The following is a 15,838-nucleotide window of genomic DNA, read 5'->3' as shown; positions in this document are numbered from 1 at the left end:
TAAATGTATGTGATGGATTTAATAGAGATACAAGCCACGTATGTGCCGTATCATTGAAGCCGTATGCATCTGCCTGTTATCTATAGCTCCTAATTTTATCTGCAGAACCAGATGTGAAATCCGGAGTGCTCATGATTGAAGTGCATGCTTACATGTACCTCTGTTAGGGAGGCGCTGTGATGTTCAGAAATCACAAAGGAAGAAAGAATAGAACACGGTATAATCCTGGCGCAGATTGTCTTCGGTGAGGTCTCAGTACACACGCAGCCTCTCTGGTTGCATCAGAACAATGCCTGTCCGGCTATGAACTCGGTGTACAAATTATCCGCCGTCCCGGGTCTGTGTTTGATCCACAGCCTTCCACTCCAGGCACTGAGCACGGGAGGTGCCAAGTAATATCAATCATTCTATTTTTGCCCTGTCCCTGGTAAGAGATGGCATTTGTTTTCCTGATTCAGAAGATAAGCCAGACATAGTGGGAAAAAATGAGACCGTGAAAAAAACACCCGAGCCTTGTTGAAAAATTTCTGAACTAAAAATGCGTCATGTTAAATATCTTTTATAAGGTGGAATTATAGGGAAACTTTAATTATCCGAAGTAATTGGGGAAAGGATAACCAAAAATAATAGAGCATCAAAAAGAAATTTAGATTTTACTGTAAAGCCAAGTGTGTCATTTTTTTTTTTTTAATAGGTAGCTGATTTAATTGCCAGATTGTTTCCTCAGGCAGAGCAACCCCTTTGCACTTGCTCACATGAAGACCTTCTTTGTTCCAGTGCAATCAGGGCTATTCCACGGAACTCTTCAGGCTGGAAACAGGTTTCCATTAAGAAATTAAATACTGCATTTTCCATTTCCATACATAAATTGAAATCTGCAAATAGCTTCCATGGTTTATTTTTTTCCTTTTAAAGAAACCAATTTTTTTCAACAGACACTGAGCCCAACAACTTCTTCTATGGCTTTTCTAGGCTGGAAATTATTCGTAAGCAATCCGAGTGAGACCACACCGATTTCCCAAACAGAAAGCTCGGATGGCATGTCTGTGCTGAGGGCCTTTGAACTCGAGACACCAGAAGTCAACCCCCGACATTCAGAAGCCGCATCTGAAAACGGTCTTTAGAGAAAAGTCTCTTTAAGGCTTCTGTGGCCACTGAGTGGCCCCTGAACATGAGCCATCTGCACTTTCCAACCAGAGCGCACAGGAAACGACCTACCTACGGAGAAGGAGGCTAAAGTAGCTCCAGGGGAGAGATGTAAAACGGGTCTCCCCAACTCAAGCAAAAGCCACACATTTCAAGGGAGCGAAACCTTCCAACTGAGTGAAATGTGAGTACGAAGTTGCTTTTTCAAAATTGGACCAGAATCGGACATGAGTGGAGACAGAATTTCTGGCCAAGCCAGTCCCAAGGCCGGCCTGCTGCAAGCAAGGGGAAGCAGACTCTGCCTCTTACTGGGTGATGTGGCCTGCTCCTGTGGAGGAAGGAAACTGAGGATAGAGACCATGTTTGGAAACTCTCCACCACCAGGGTAAACAGGGCGATCTCAGCAGAAACCCACTTTGCTCCTACTTTGTAAGGGAGCCATGAGCAAGAGCTGGAAGCACATGCGTGAGCAAACAGTGTCACCAGATTTTTTTTTTTTTTTTTTTTTTAAAGACTTTACCTGGGCCACTTGCCTCAGACTAGTTGGAGGACGTAAGTTGGGGAAAGTTTTTCTAGCTCAGTGAGGAGTCACCTAAGAACAAACAAACAGACAAACCAACCAACCAGTCTTCCTTTCAGGGTTTTGAACCTGGTATGTGCCAAGGAAGGTTCATTCGTTTGATGTTTACCCAGTGTTGACTGGGGACTCTCCAAGGCTGCCTGACCCTCTAGCAACAGTCAGCCTTCTCACTGCCTTCTCTTCCTCTTCCTCTTTTGCTTTTCAACGTATGACATATAGTTTCAGCCCTACTACTTGACTCTCTGCAGAAAACTTTATTAGCATGTCCACTCACAGCAGGAAATTGGGTCAATGAAATAGTCCAATAAATAAAGAAAAAAAGTTTCTCACATTTGTCTTCTCTACGACATGTCTCAGTTTGCTATTTCTGTAAACCACCAACCTTTCAAAAACAAAACAAAACAAAAAAAAATAGAACACCAGGAATCTGTCCTGATGTGTCCACTCTGTCCACTAGTTACTCTTCAGTTAACTATGACCAAAAGTCCTCCCTTAATCCTTGACCAAATTTGCCATCTCTGAGATCATCCATGATCTTGTTACAAAATCCTGCCATTACTCTTCAATGCTTAAACTCACATGATCTTTCTTTTGCATTAGATGTTGTTGAGATTCTTTCTTCCAACTCTGCAATCCTTGACTTTTAATATAGATAGCATTCTCTTTGGATCTCTTTTTGTGTCTTTACTCACCCTTGCTTGGTTTCATTCGCTTTTTTTCTGTATATTCTAATCACTCCTTCTATACTGGTGGCCCTCACCATTGTGTCTTTCTTCCTCTTATCACTCTCTTCAATTAACTAAACTATTATTAAATTTTATTAAATGTCTACTGGATGTGTCCACCAGGAAATAAGCATGGCATGAGCTCTCAACATACACAGTCTTTTCCTCCTCTATTAATTCTCCATCGTATTTAATAACCCTGCTTTCTAGCTGGCTCCTAAAGCCATTATCTTGAAATGACCCTCTCTCTATCTATCTCTACCTTTCTTCTCTATCAAGTCCCATTTCAAGTTTTAAGCACTATCAATTGTAATCCTTCTCTTTATCTTTACTAACATTGCTGGGCTTAGGTACCTCTATTTCCTCACTGAACCATAGAAGCTAATAATTGTTTTTATTTATTTTTTAATTTTTTAAAAATTTTTTATTTTTTAATTTATTTATTTATTTATGATAGACACAGAGAGAGAGAGAGAGAGAGAGAGAGAGAGAGAGGCAGAGACACAGGAGGAGGGAGAAGCAGGCTCCATGCCAGGAGCCCGACGTGGGACTCGATCCCGGGACTCCAGGATCACACCCTGGACCAAAGGCAGGCGCTAAACTGAGCCACCCAGGGATCCCTAATAATTGTTTTTAAATAGTAATTGCAACACAAATCACATCATATCCTCTTTAAACATTTTTAAACAGCTTGTCATTGCCAAAGTCTCAAAAACCCCATGACTTTTTGTGGTCAACAAGCTTGCCCTTGACTCAGTCCTTAACTGTCTGTCTCTCCCAAGTTTTCCTCTTCTCACTCACGTTCTAAGTTGCAATCGTACAAAACGACTGTTGGCTAAAGACACTGTGTGCTCTTGATTTGTACCACTCACTTTTGGTACGTTGGTTCCAATTGATTCATGGGTTCCACATCTCAATTCGAATTCAGATGTCACGTAGGCAACTAGATTTTAGTCCAAGCTTACCACATGTTAGCTAGGTGCTCTTGGGAGAGAGATTTAACTTTTCTAATTTTTACTATCCTCATCCTTGTAAAACAGTCATAATGTCAAACCTGCTTTAATAATTGTAAATTATTAAATTATTATTATTTACAATTATTAATAATTGTAAATATTAAATGAGGGATTATCTCTAAAGTGGTTTTACAGTGCCTGACAGATAATAAGCAGTAATAAATATAATATTGTGTTCAATATTAAGTGCAGACATATGCAAAGGGATTTTAGTCAACTACCAGCAGAAGAAAATGTTTTTGGTGGGAACCGCATATACTAGGTTGTAGGCAAAGACCTGTAGACATGTGGCATTTGTTTATGTCATGGGGCCACGACAGGAAACAGTTCATCAGTTATCCTTCTGAGCTGTAGAGAAATTAGGTTGTCTATTGCTTTTTTGCTCCAATTTGTTATTCTCTCTAATGGATGAAATGGAGCATGATGGTAGCTTTAGGGGCTAAAGAGCACAAGTCGAGTATATATTTTACCACTTGCACACTGAGATCAATCAGAAAAACTGGTAGATTGACTTTAGGCCTTAGAGGAATTCCGGAGTGGAGTAGAATCCAGTGTGCTGTACAAGACAGGCCTCATTGTCGGTTGGATGATACATTTTTCTCCAAGTTTTCTTCTCTCGCTCCCAGTTAGTGTCAAGTATTTCTGATTAAAATTTAACAGCTGCCATAGTTCATGCCCATTTATTTACTGCTGAAACTGATATGCTGCTTACAATGGGTATTATGGGCAATTTTAACCAGTTTGTTCCAGATACACTTTATTGTTTTAAGTGTGTTTATTGGCCAATTGCTTTATGGCCATTTTAGTATTCTTTACAATAACCATCTGTAGCTAAAATGAATCTAAAGCTTTCCATTCCAAGTACACCCCAGTGATTATCAACTAAGGAATACAGGATTTTGTGCTAAGCTGACTAGCCAGGCAGTTAAACCTAAAGTAAAACTCTGAAATATAATGTTCGTGGCTTTAACATTTAAACAAAAACATCCTATTAATCTATTGGCTTTTTTTTTTCTTATATAAACAGTTGTTGGCAATATTCAAAACTTTTCAGAAAATTACTTCCAGTTCCTGGCTTTATCTTTATATATATGAATTTTTATACAGCTTAATGGATTCTAAATGTACACAAGTAATAGATAAGGTGTCATAAAATTGATACTTATGCTAAGTTTATAGAAACTTGGATATTGCCAAGGTATGTGGTGTCTAGCCAATATTTATTTTCAAAACAGAAGAGTATTAAGAAAAGAGTAAAATAAATATTATAATGTGAATTAGTGTTTGGAGAATTTGAGAGTATGAGCAGTTAAGATCACAGGGGCAAAGTAAAATTGCATAGTTAAAAGTTTATATCTATGCTATTATAGATCTATAAAATATTGGCATGTGAAATTATAACTATTTCAAATTGAGGTCATGTTATTTTCCCTGCTTTTCCTTAATAAACCAGACCAGTTTTCATAATTACCAAGGCACACATTCAGAAGAATCAGTAATACTGTGAAATCATTCTTGATCAATAGGTACATAGACATTATTAAGCTCATGACAAAAACTATCTGTAGTTGCAATTCCAAATAGTGAATCGTTGTGTAGGATTTCTAATCAAAGCCTGGCTTGTGAGCCTACCTCTGTCATTTTTTAGGTAAGAAACAATGAACACATTATTTAACTTTTAAGCCACAGTTTTCTCATTTCTAAAGTTAGGGATAATAATTAGTATGCTGTAATGATATAAAATGCACATGTATAGGTAAAAAACATATGCATATGTGTATGTTAATGATTCACTTTATTAATAATTCAAGCTTAGATTTCTTAATATATAAAGCATAGCTAACATATTTCAGATGATTAAGCTTTACACGTTGAATTCATGTGTCTATATTTTACATGGATTAATTGTAGGCAGCACATATTTGGGTTCTGTTTTTCATTCGATCTGACCATCTCTGTCTTTTAGCTGATGTATTTAGACCATTCACAGTTAAAGTCATTATTAATAAGATTAGATTAATTTCTAACTTCTTGTTAGCTATGTCTCTTTGTTCCATTTGTACTGTACTTCTTTTTTCTTTTCTTTTTTTAAATAATAAATTTATTTTTTATTGGTGTTCAATTACCAACATACAGAATAACACCCAGTGCTCATCCCGTCAAGTGTCCCCCTCAGTGCCCGTCACCCAGTCACCCCCACCCCCTGCCCTCCTCCCCTTCCACCACCCCTAGTTCGTTTCCCAGAGTTAGGAGTCTTCATGTTCTGTCTCCCTTTCTGATATTTCCCACACATTTCTTCTCCCTTCCCTTATATTCCCTTTCACTATTATTTATATTCCCCAAATGAATGAGAACATATAATGTTTGTCCTTCTCCGACTGACTTACTTCACTCAGCACAATACCCTCCAGTTCCACCCACGTTGAAGCAAATGGTGGGTATTTGTCGTTTCTAATGGCTGAGGAATATCCCATTGTATACATAAACCACATCTTCTTTATCCACTCATCTTTCGATGGACACCGAGGCTCCTTCCACAGTTTGGCTATTGTGGACATTGCTGCTAGAAACATCGGGGTGCAGGTGTCCCGGCATTTCATTGCATCTGTATCTTTGGGGTAAATCCCCAACAGTGCAATTGCTGGGTCGTAGGACAGATCTATTTTCAACTCTTTGAGGAACCTCCACACAGTTTTCCAGAGTGGCTGCACCAGGTCACATTCCCACCAACAGTGTAAGAGGGTTCCCTTTTCTCCACATCCTCTCCAACATTTGTCGTTTCCTGCCTTGTTAATTTGCCCCATTTTGACTGGTGTGAGGTGGTATCTCATTGTGGTTTTGATTTGTATTTCCCTGATGGCAAGTGATGCAGAGCGTTTTCTCATGTGAGTGTTGGCCATGTCTATGTCTTCCTCTGTGAGATTTCTCTTCATGTCTTTTGCCCATTTCATGATTGGATTGTTTGTTTCTTTGCTGTTGAGTTTAATAAGTTCTTTATAGATCTTGGAAACTAGCCCTTTATCTGATATATCATTTGCAAATATCTTCTCCCATTCTGTAGGTTGTCTTTGAGTTTTGTTGACTGTATCCTTTGCTGTGCAAAAGCTTCTTATCTTGATGAAGTCCCAATAGTTCATTTTTGCTTTTGTTTCTTTTGCCTTCGTGGATGTATCTTGCAAGAAGTTACTGTGGCCGAGTTCAAAAAGGGTGTTGCCTGTGTTCTCCTCTAGGATTTTGATGGAATCTTGTCTCACATTTAGATCTTTCATCCATTTTGAGTTTATCTTTGTGTATGGTGAAAGAGAGTGGTCTAGTTTCATTCTTCCGCATGTGGATGTCCAATTTTCCCAGCACCATCTATTGAAGAGACTGTCTTTCTTCCAGTGGATAGTCTTTCCTCCTTTATCGAATATTAGTTGACCATAAAGTTCAGGGTCCACTTCTGGGTTCTCTATTCTGTTCCATTGATCTATGTGTCTGTTTTTGTGCCAGTACCACACTGTCTTTCTTTTTTCTTTTCTTTTTGTCTTTTCTTGGGCTAAGTATTTATTACATTTTGTCTTTACTGACTCGTTAATTATATGTTTTTAAAAAATGTTTTTTAGTGATTACCCTGGAACTTAGAGCATGGATTGCAAATTAATCTGAGTTTACCTTCAAGTAATAGTACATTGTTTTATATGTAGTGCAAAGCCATTCCAACAGTATATTCCCAATTCTTCCCACCCACCCTTTTTGCTATTACTGTCATAGGTTTTACCCTTACATACACCATATGGATTCGTTAGTTACCTCTTAGCACATTTACAAATAGGAAATACATTTTACCTATTTTTATTCTTTCCAGTTCCTATTCAATGCACTTAATTTTGTTTAGGTCAAAGTTTCTGACTATAGCATGTTGCTTCTTGCTGAAGAATTTTCATTAGAGTATGTCTGGCAATGAATTCTCTTAGTTTTTGTTTGAAAATTAAAAAATAACTTTTATTTCACTTCTTTTAACTAGATCTAGGATTCTGGGTTGACAGATTCCACCCTGTGTAATACTTTATATATGTCATTACATTTTCTTTCTGCTTGAACAATTTCTGATGAGAAGTCTGATCTAATTTTTGTGCTTTTTCCTTGGAAGATAAGATAGTTTTTTTTTTTCTCTTTCTCCTTCTGAGTAATGTCAAAATTTTCTGTCTTTCATTTTCAGAAGTTTGAATATCATATGCCTAGGGCTATGTGTATGTATGTTTGGTATTTTTCCTGCTTGGAGTTCTGTGAACTTCTTGGATCTACAGTTTCATGATTCTCACTAATTTTGTAAAATTCTGTGTCATTATTTCTTCTCTTTTCCTTCTTTTCTTTTTTTAAGTAGATTCCATGCCCAGCATAGAGCCCAACATGGAACTTGAACTCACAACCCTGAGATCAAGACCTGAGCTGAGATCAAGAATCTGATGCTTAACCAACTGATCCACTCAGGTGCTCCATTTGCCATTATTTCTTCAACTCTATCTGTTGTCCCCATTTTCTCTTTTCTCCCTCTTGTGTATATGCTACTGTATTCAAAATTGTCCCACATTGTTGGGTGCTCTGTTTTTTGTTGTTGTTGTTTTTCTTGGTTTTGTTCTTGTTCATTTTTTGGTCTTAAATTTGTGTTTCAGTTTGGGTAGTTTCTATTCACCAATCTCACAGAATCTTTCCTTGCTGTGTTAAGTCTATTGATTAGTGTATGTAGAAGCCTTCATATCTGTTGCTGATTTTTTTTTTTCCCTTTTGGTATCTACATTTGATCCTTTCTTATGGTTTCATTTCTTTGATGAATTACTCATTTGATCTTGCATGTTGTCTACTTTGTTTTGTTAGAGCCAATAACATTAATTGTAATCACTGAAAATTTTCTGTTTGATAAGTCCAACATCTGTGTCATAACCAGTCTAATCCTGATAATTGCTTTGCCTCTGCTGTGAGTGTGTGTATGTGTTTTCCTTTTCATATGCCTTAGAGTTTTTTTGTTGAAAGCCAGACATCTTGCATAGGGGTAATTTCTTTCTTTCTTTTTTTTTTAAGATTTTATTTATTTATTCATGAGAGACACACACAGAGACAGAGAGAGAGAGAGAGGCAGAGACACAGGCAGAGGGAGAAGCAGGCTCCATGTAGGGAACCCGACGCAAGACTCCCGGGACTCCAGGGTCAGGCCCTGGGCCAAAGGCGGCGCTAAACCACAGAGCCACCCAGGCTGCCCTGCATAGAGGTATAGAGACTGGGACAAATGTTTTTTTTTTTTTTTTTTTTTTTTTTTTTAACAAATGTTATTTAAAGTTGGAGATCAGCATCTCTTTTCTTTAGCTTGATCTTTTTATTTTTTTTTTAAGATTTTATTTATTTATTCATGAAAGACACAGAGGGAGAGAGAGAGAGAGAGAGAGAGGCAGAGACACAGGCAGAAGGAGAAAAAGGATCCCTGCAGAGAACCTGACTCGGGAGGCCATCCCGGGTCTCCAGGATCACACCCTGGGGTGAAGGTGGCACTAAACTGCTGAGCCACCCGGGCTGTCCTTAAATTCGTTTTTAATTTAAATTTTAGTTAGTTAACATATAGTGCAATATTGGTTTCTGGAGGAGAATTCAGTGATTCACCACTTACCTATAACACCCAATGCTCCTCACAACAAGTATCCTCTTTACTACTCATCACCATCTAGCCCATCCCCTACCCACCTCCCTCCATCAACCCTCAGTTTGTTCTCTAAAGAGTCTCTTATGGCTAATTTCCCTCTCTCCTTTTTTTCTTTTCCCCCTTCCCATCTGTTCATCTGTTTTCTTTCTTAATTTCCACACATGAGTAAAATCATATGATATTTGTCTTTCTCTGACTGACTTATTTTACTTAGTATAATACCCTCTAGCTCCATCCACATCACTGCAAATGGCAAGATTTCATTCTTTTTGATGGCTGAGTAATATTTCGTTATATATATTATATGTGATATATATCATTATATATACCATAATACATATACACACGCATACCACACCTTTATCTATTCATCAGTCGATGGACATTTGGGGCCTCTCCATAGTTTGGCTATGCTGCTATAAACATCGGGGTGCATGTGCCCTTTCAAATCTGTATCTTTATATCCTTTGGATAAATACCTAGTAGTGCAATTGCTGGACTGTAGGATAGTTCTATTTTTAATATTTTGAAGAACCTCTATAATGCTTTCCAGAGTGCTTGTACCAGTTTTCATTCCCACCAACAGTGCAAAAGAGTTCCCCTTTCTCTGCATCCTCACCAACACCTGTTATTTCTTGTGTTGTTAATTTTAGCCAGTCTGACAGGTGTGAAGTCGTATCTCATTGTGGTTTTGGTTTGTATTTCCCTGATGATGAGTATCTGTTAGCTGTCTAGATGTCTTCTTTGGAAAAGTGTCTATTCATGTCTTCTACCTATTTCTTAACTGGATTATTTGTTTTTTGAGCGTTGAGTTCATTAGTTCTTTATAGATTTTGGATACTAACCCTTTATCAGATATGTCACTTGCAAATATCTTCTCCCATTCTGTAGACTGCCTTTTAATTTTGTTGTTTCCTTCACTTCCTTCACAGAAGCTTTTTATCTTGATGAAGTCCCAATAATTCATTTTTGCTCTTTTTTTACTCTTGCCTCTGGTGATGTGTCTAGTAAAAAGTTGCTACAGCCCAGGTCAAAGAGGTTTCTGCCTGTGTTCTTCTCTAGGATTTTGATGGTTTCCTGTCATATTTGGTGTTTCACCCATTTTGAATTTATTTTTGTGTTTGGTGTAAGAAAGTGATCCAATTTCATTCTTTTACATGTTACTATACAGTTTTCCCCGAATTTGTTTGTTTGCTGAAGAGGCTGTCATTTTTCCTTTGGATCTTCTTTTCTGCTTTGTCAAAGATTATTTGATCGTAGAGTTATGGGTCCATTTCTGGGTTCTCTATTCTGTTCTATTGATCTACGTGTCTGTTCTTGTGCCAGCACCAAACTGTCTTGACTACAGCTTTGTAATATAGCTTGAAATCTGAAATCATGATACTTCTGGGTTTGTTTTTCTTTTTTAGGATTGTTTTGGCTATTCGAGGTCTTTTGTGGCTCTATACAAACTTTAGGATTGTTTATTCTAGTTTTGTGAAAAATCCTGGTGGTATTTTGATAGGGATTGCATTAAATGTGTAGATTACTTTGGGTAGTATAGACCTTTTAACAATGTTTGTTCTTTCAATCCATGTGCATGGAATGCTTTTCCATTTCTATGTGTCTTCTTCAATTTTTTTCATAAGTGATCTGTAGTTTTCAGAGTACAGATCTTTTACCTCTTTAGTTAGGCTTTTTCTTAGGTATCTTATTGTTTATGGTGTGATTGAAAATGGAATCAATTCCTTGATTTCTTTTTCTGCTGCTCCATTATTGATGTATAGAAATGCAACAGATTTCTGCATGTTGATTTTATATCCTACAACTTTGCTGAATTCAAGTATTGGTTCTAGTAATTCTTTTGTAGATTCTTTCAGGTTTTCTACACAGAGTGCCATGTCATCTGCAAATAGTGAAGAAAAGTCTGACTTCTTACTTGCTAATTTAGATGCATTTTATTTCCTTTTGTTGTCTGATTGCTGAGGCTAGGACTTCTAGTACTAAGTTAAATAGTAATAGTGAGAGTGGACAGCCCTATCCTGTCCCTGACCAGAGGGTAAAGGCTCTCAGTTCTTCCTCATCGAGGATGATATTAACTGTGGGGTCTTTCATATATGTCCTTTATGATGTTGAGGTACGTTCCATCTATCCCTATTTTGTTGAGGGCTTTTACCAAGAATCGATGCTGTATTTTGTCAAACGATTTTTATGCATCTATTGACAGGATCATATGGTTCTTATCCTTTCTTTTACTAATGTAGTGTATCGCGTTCATTGATTCGCAAATATTGAAACACCGCCCTGCTTTTCTGATGTTAAGCACAGGATTTGTGCTAATCTATTCAGAAGTTGGGTAAAGTTTGGAGTTTATTGTTCTTGTGGTTACTCTGAGTGTACGTCAGGCCTAAAATTCCTGTTTAGAGTGTGGGCTGGCGTGTTAGAGGTTCTCTCGTTGTTCTTCCTTTGCTTTTCACCTTTGCTTTTCTCGATTGCCCAAGGATTGGTGTCTTGAAGCTCTCCCAGCTGTATTCTACTGCTACTTTTTTTTTTCCTAAGCCTGTGAGCCTGGTGGGGGTGGGGAGCATCCCCCCCCCCCCCCCCCCCCCCCCCCCCCCGATGCTTGATTATGGCTCAGTCTGAGTCAGGGCTTACTCTGAGGTCTGGGCAACAGCCTTCCTGAGTGCTCTGGCCAGCTGCAGAACCGGACCTTTCCTGGGTTTCTCCCATCGCAGAAATACGGGTACCCAAATGGTAGCCTTCCCACAGGAGAGAGGCTGCTGCTTCTTTCTTCTTCTTCTCTGCTCCCTTCCCCCAGATACAGTGGATTTCTATCAGTGCTCTTCTCCCAGGAGATTAGGCCTTTCATCCTGAAGGGAAGACAGGGGAGATGGGCTAGGCATTTTGGGCAGGGGCTACTGTCCTTTCTCAAGGTGGCACCAGGAATAGGAGCTTTCTCAAACATTCTCCCAAATCTTTCTCCGAATGCTGCCAGCAAGAATGTGCAGACACCCCTGTATCTTCAGCATCCAGAGGGTTTACATTCTCACACCAGCTCACACTCGGGCTCTAACAATTTCTGAAAACATCAGAGCTGTATCTTCTTCCATTTTGTGTCATGTCTAGCAGAGTACATCACAGGGAAGTAAATGTTGAAGTGCTGTATATCCTTGCAGGCATCTGTCTCCATATCTGAGATTTCTTATTTGCCCGGAGACCTCAATTCCATAATGGGTCCAGCTTTTTTTTCTTGTTGCAAGGGCCAGAATGATAGTCCTTCCAGCTCTCTACATTTCCAAGCTGAAACTGAAAGTCTTTTAATCATTAATTTGGTAACAATGTAGAAGCAAATAAGTGAAAGTTTATTCTATGAAGAAATATTATTATTATTATTATACTACAATGGGAACTCATTTGAATATATTAAATGAGTCAGTAATTATTTTAAGAATTTTTTTCAGTTGCATGAAAGAAATGATTGGAATTTATTGTCTTTGTGAATTTTGTATATAATTGTTAAAATTGACACAAATCAATTAATGTCAATCAATTACCACATTAATAGAATGAAAGATAAGAATCACTTAGTCACCTCAATAGATGCAGAAAAAACATTTGACAAAATTTATTATCAATTCATGTTAAACACACTTAATAACTTAGGCATAAAAGGAATATATTTTAACATAATAAAGAGGATATATTGACAAGCCCACAGCTAACAATATACTCAGTGGTGCTGAAAGCTTTTCCTCTAAGATCATAAACAAGACTAGGGTGGCCTTTCTCACCATTCCTATTCAATATAGTACTTGAAGTCCTAGCTAGAGCAATCGAGCAAGAAAAAGAAATAATTTGCAGGTGAGATGATTACATATATAAAAGATCCTAAAGACTCAACCAAAAAAAAAAAAAAAAAAAAAAAAAAACCCACTAAAACTAATCAATGAATTCAATAAAGACGCAGGATACAAAATTAACATGCAAAAGTCAGTAGGGTTTTTATACACTAACAATTTTTTGGAAAAGAGATAAAGAAATCAATCCTATTTACAATAGCATCATAAAATACTTCAGAATAAATTTAATGAAGGAAGTAAAAGATCTCTACTCTAAAAACTACAAGACAGTGATGAAAGAAATTGAAGAAAACATAGATAAATGGAAAAGTATCCTGTGTTTCTAGATTGGAAAAATTAATATTGTTGAAAGGTTAACACTATCAAAAACCATCAATAGATTCAATGCAATCCCTAATAAGATATCAATGGCATTTTTTTTACAGAAGTAGACAAAATGCTCCTAAAATTTATATGTAAACACAAAAGACCCCAAAGAACCAAAGAAAACCTTGTGAAGGAGAACAAATCAGGAGACACAACACTTCTTGATTTCAGGCTATATTATAAAACTACAGGCATTAAAACAGTATGGTTCTGGCAAAAAACAGAAAGACCAATAATAGATCAGAATAGCGAGCCCAGAAATAAACCCAGGCATATATTGTCAACTAATATTTAACAAAGGAGCCAAGATTACTCAATGGAGAAAAGATAATGTCCTCAATAAGTGATGCTAGGAAAACCAGACATTTCCATTCAAAAGAATGAAATGACTCTTATCTTACACCAAAAGTTAGTTCAAAATGGATTAAAGTCTTAAATGTAAGACCTGAACTGATGAAACTCCTAGGAAAAAAACCTTGGGAAAATCTTCTTGACATGGATCTTGGTAATTCTTTTTTTGGAAATCACATCTAAAGCACAAGCAACAAAATACATAGATAAACAAAAAACAAGTGGAACTAGATCAAACTAAAAAGCTTCTGTAAAGCAAAATAAGCCACCAATAAAACAAAAAAGAAGACCCATTTGCAAACTATATATCAGATAAAGGGTTAATGTCTCAAATATTTATAGAACTCATACAATCAAATAACGCCAAGCCAAATACTCCAATTAAAAAATGAGCAAAAGACCAAAATAGACATTTTTCTGAAAAAAGATATATAAATGATCAACAGATACATGAAAAGATGTTCAACATCACTAGTCATTAGGGAAATGCAAATTAAAACCGCAATGAGCTCTCACCTCATGCCTGTTAGATTGGCCATCATAAAAAGATAAGTGATAACAAATGCTGGCATGGACATGGAGAAAAGAGAACACTTGTGCGCTGTTGGTAGGAATCTAAATTGGTACAGCCACTGTAGAAAACAGTATGGCGGCTCCTCAAAAACTTAAAAATAGAACTACCATATGATACAACCATTTAACTTCTGGGAATATATCCAAAGGAAATGAAACCACCAACTCGAAAAGTTATCTACACTCCCATATTCATAGCAGCATTATTTACAGTAGCCAAGACATGGAAACAACCTAAGTTGAACGAAATTATAGGAAGGAAATTATAGAATTACTTATATAATTGTAATTAATTATACAATTAATTGTAATTGTATATATATTCATATTATATAGGTTATATTAATGTTAAATGCAATATTAATATATTCTATTAATTAGAGTGTATATATTATGGCTGGATATTATTCAGTCATAAAAAATGATGAAATATTTTGTGACAACATAGATGGACCTTGAGGACATTATGCTAAGTGAACTAAATCAGACAAAGAAAGACAAATCTCACTTATATGAAGAATCCGATTTTAAGAAAAGAAACTATCAAACTCATACAAAAATAGATCAGATTTGTGGTTATCAGAGGCAAGGGGAGGGAGAGAGAGAATTGTAAGAAGATGGTCAGAAGGTACAATATTCCAGTTATAAGATAAATAAGTACTACGGATGTAATGTATAACATTGGTGACCACAGCTAACACTGCTGTGTGATATCTAGGGAGTTGTTAAAATAGTAGACCCTAAGAATTCCCACCAGAAGGAGAATTTGTTTTTTCTTTCCTTTTTATTACATCTCTATGAGATGATGGATGTTAATCAAACCTCTTCTGGTAACCATTTTCTAATATATATAAATCAAACCATCATGCTGTATACCTTAAACTTATACAGTGATGTATGTAAATTGTTTCTCAATAAAGCTAGAACAAATGAATAAATAAATAGACTCCTATTGTTATATTTCAACTACCAAAATCACAATGTGATTTAATGAATTCTTACTCTGATCAAGGAGGGTCTTATTTACGTAGCATATCAGATGACAGGGTAACTTGGGCTGCATGTAGCAGAGAATTATGACTTAAATCATTACACAATAGAAAACATGGTATCTTGAAAGAAGTCTGGAGGTGGTGGGTCTAAGGTCGTAAATTCAGAGTCTCAACCAAGATTTGTCTCTAGCCTGAAATAATGTGTGCAAAATCATTTCCAATGACTCCTAGAAGCCAAGTAAGAGCAGACATGGAGCCCAGGCACTGGAATATGTAAATATGTCACTCAGAAATATCAGCCCAGGAACTATATACATCTCAGTACAGAAAAAGTAAAGACAGTGTTTTCCCACTTTCACATACATAATTCAGATCGTCTGTGGCCATTTGGCAGCTGCCTTTCTACATCAACTCTGACTTTGATAACACCATCTTATTGTGAGCCAATATTATTCTAAGGATCATGTGATGATCACAATAATGCTATGAGACAGTTACTGTTATTATTCCCATTTTGGAAGTGGGAAAAGCAAAGTACAGTGATGCCGGGTTACTTACTTAGGTCACAAAGCTCGG

This window comes from Canis lupus, chromosome 19 (assembly GCF_003254725.2).
Source record: "Canis lupus dingo isolate Sandy chromosome 19, ASM325472v2, whole genome shotgun sequence".
Lineage (NCBI taxonomy): Eukaryota > Metazoa > Chordata > Mammalia > Carnivora > Canidae > Canis > Canis lupus.
Note: the sequence above shows the minus strand (reverse complement) of the source record.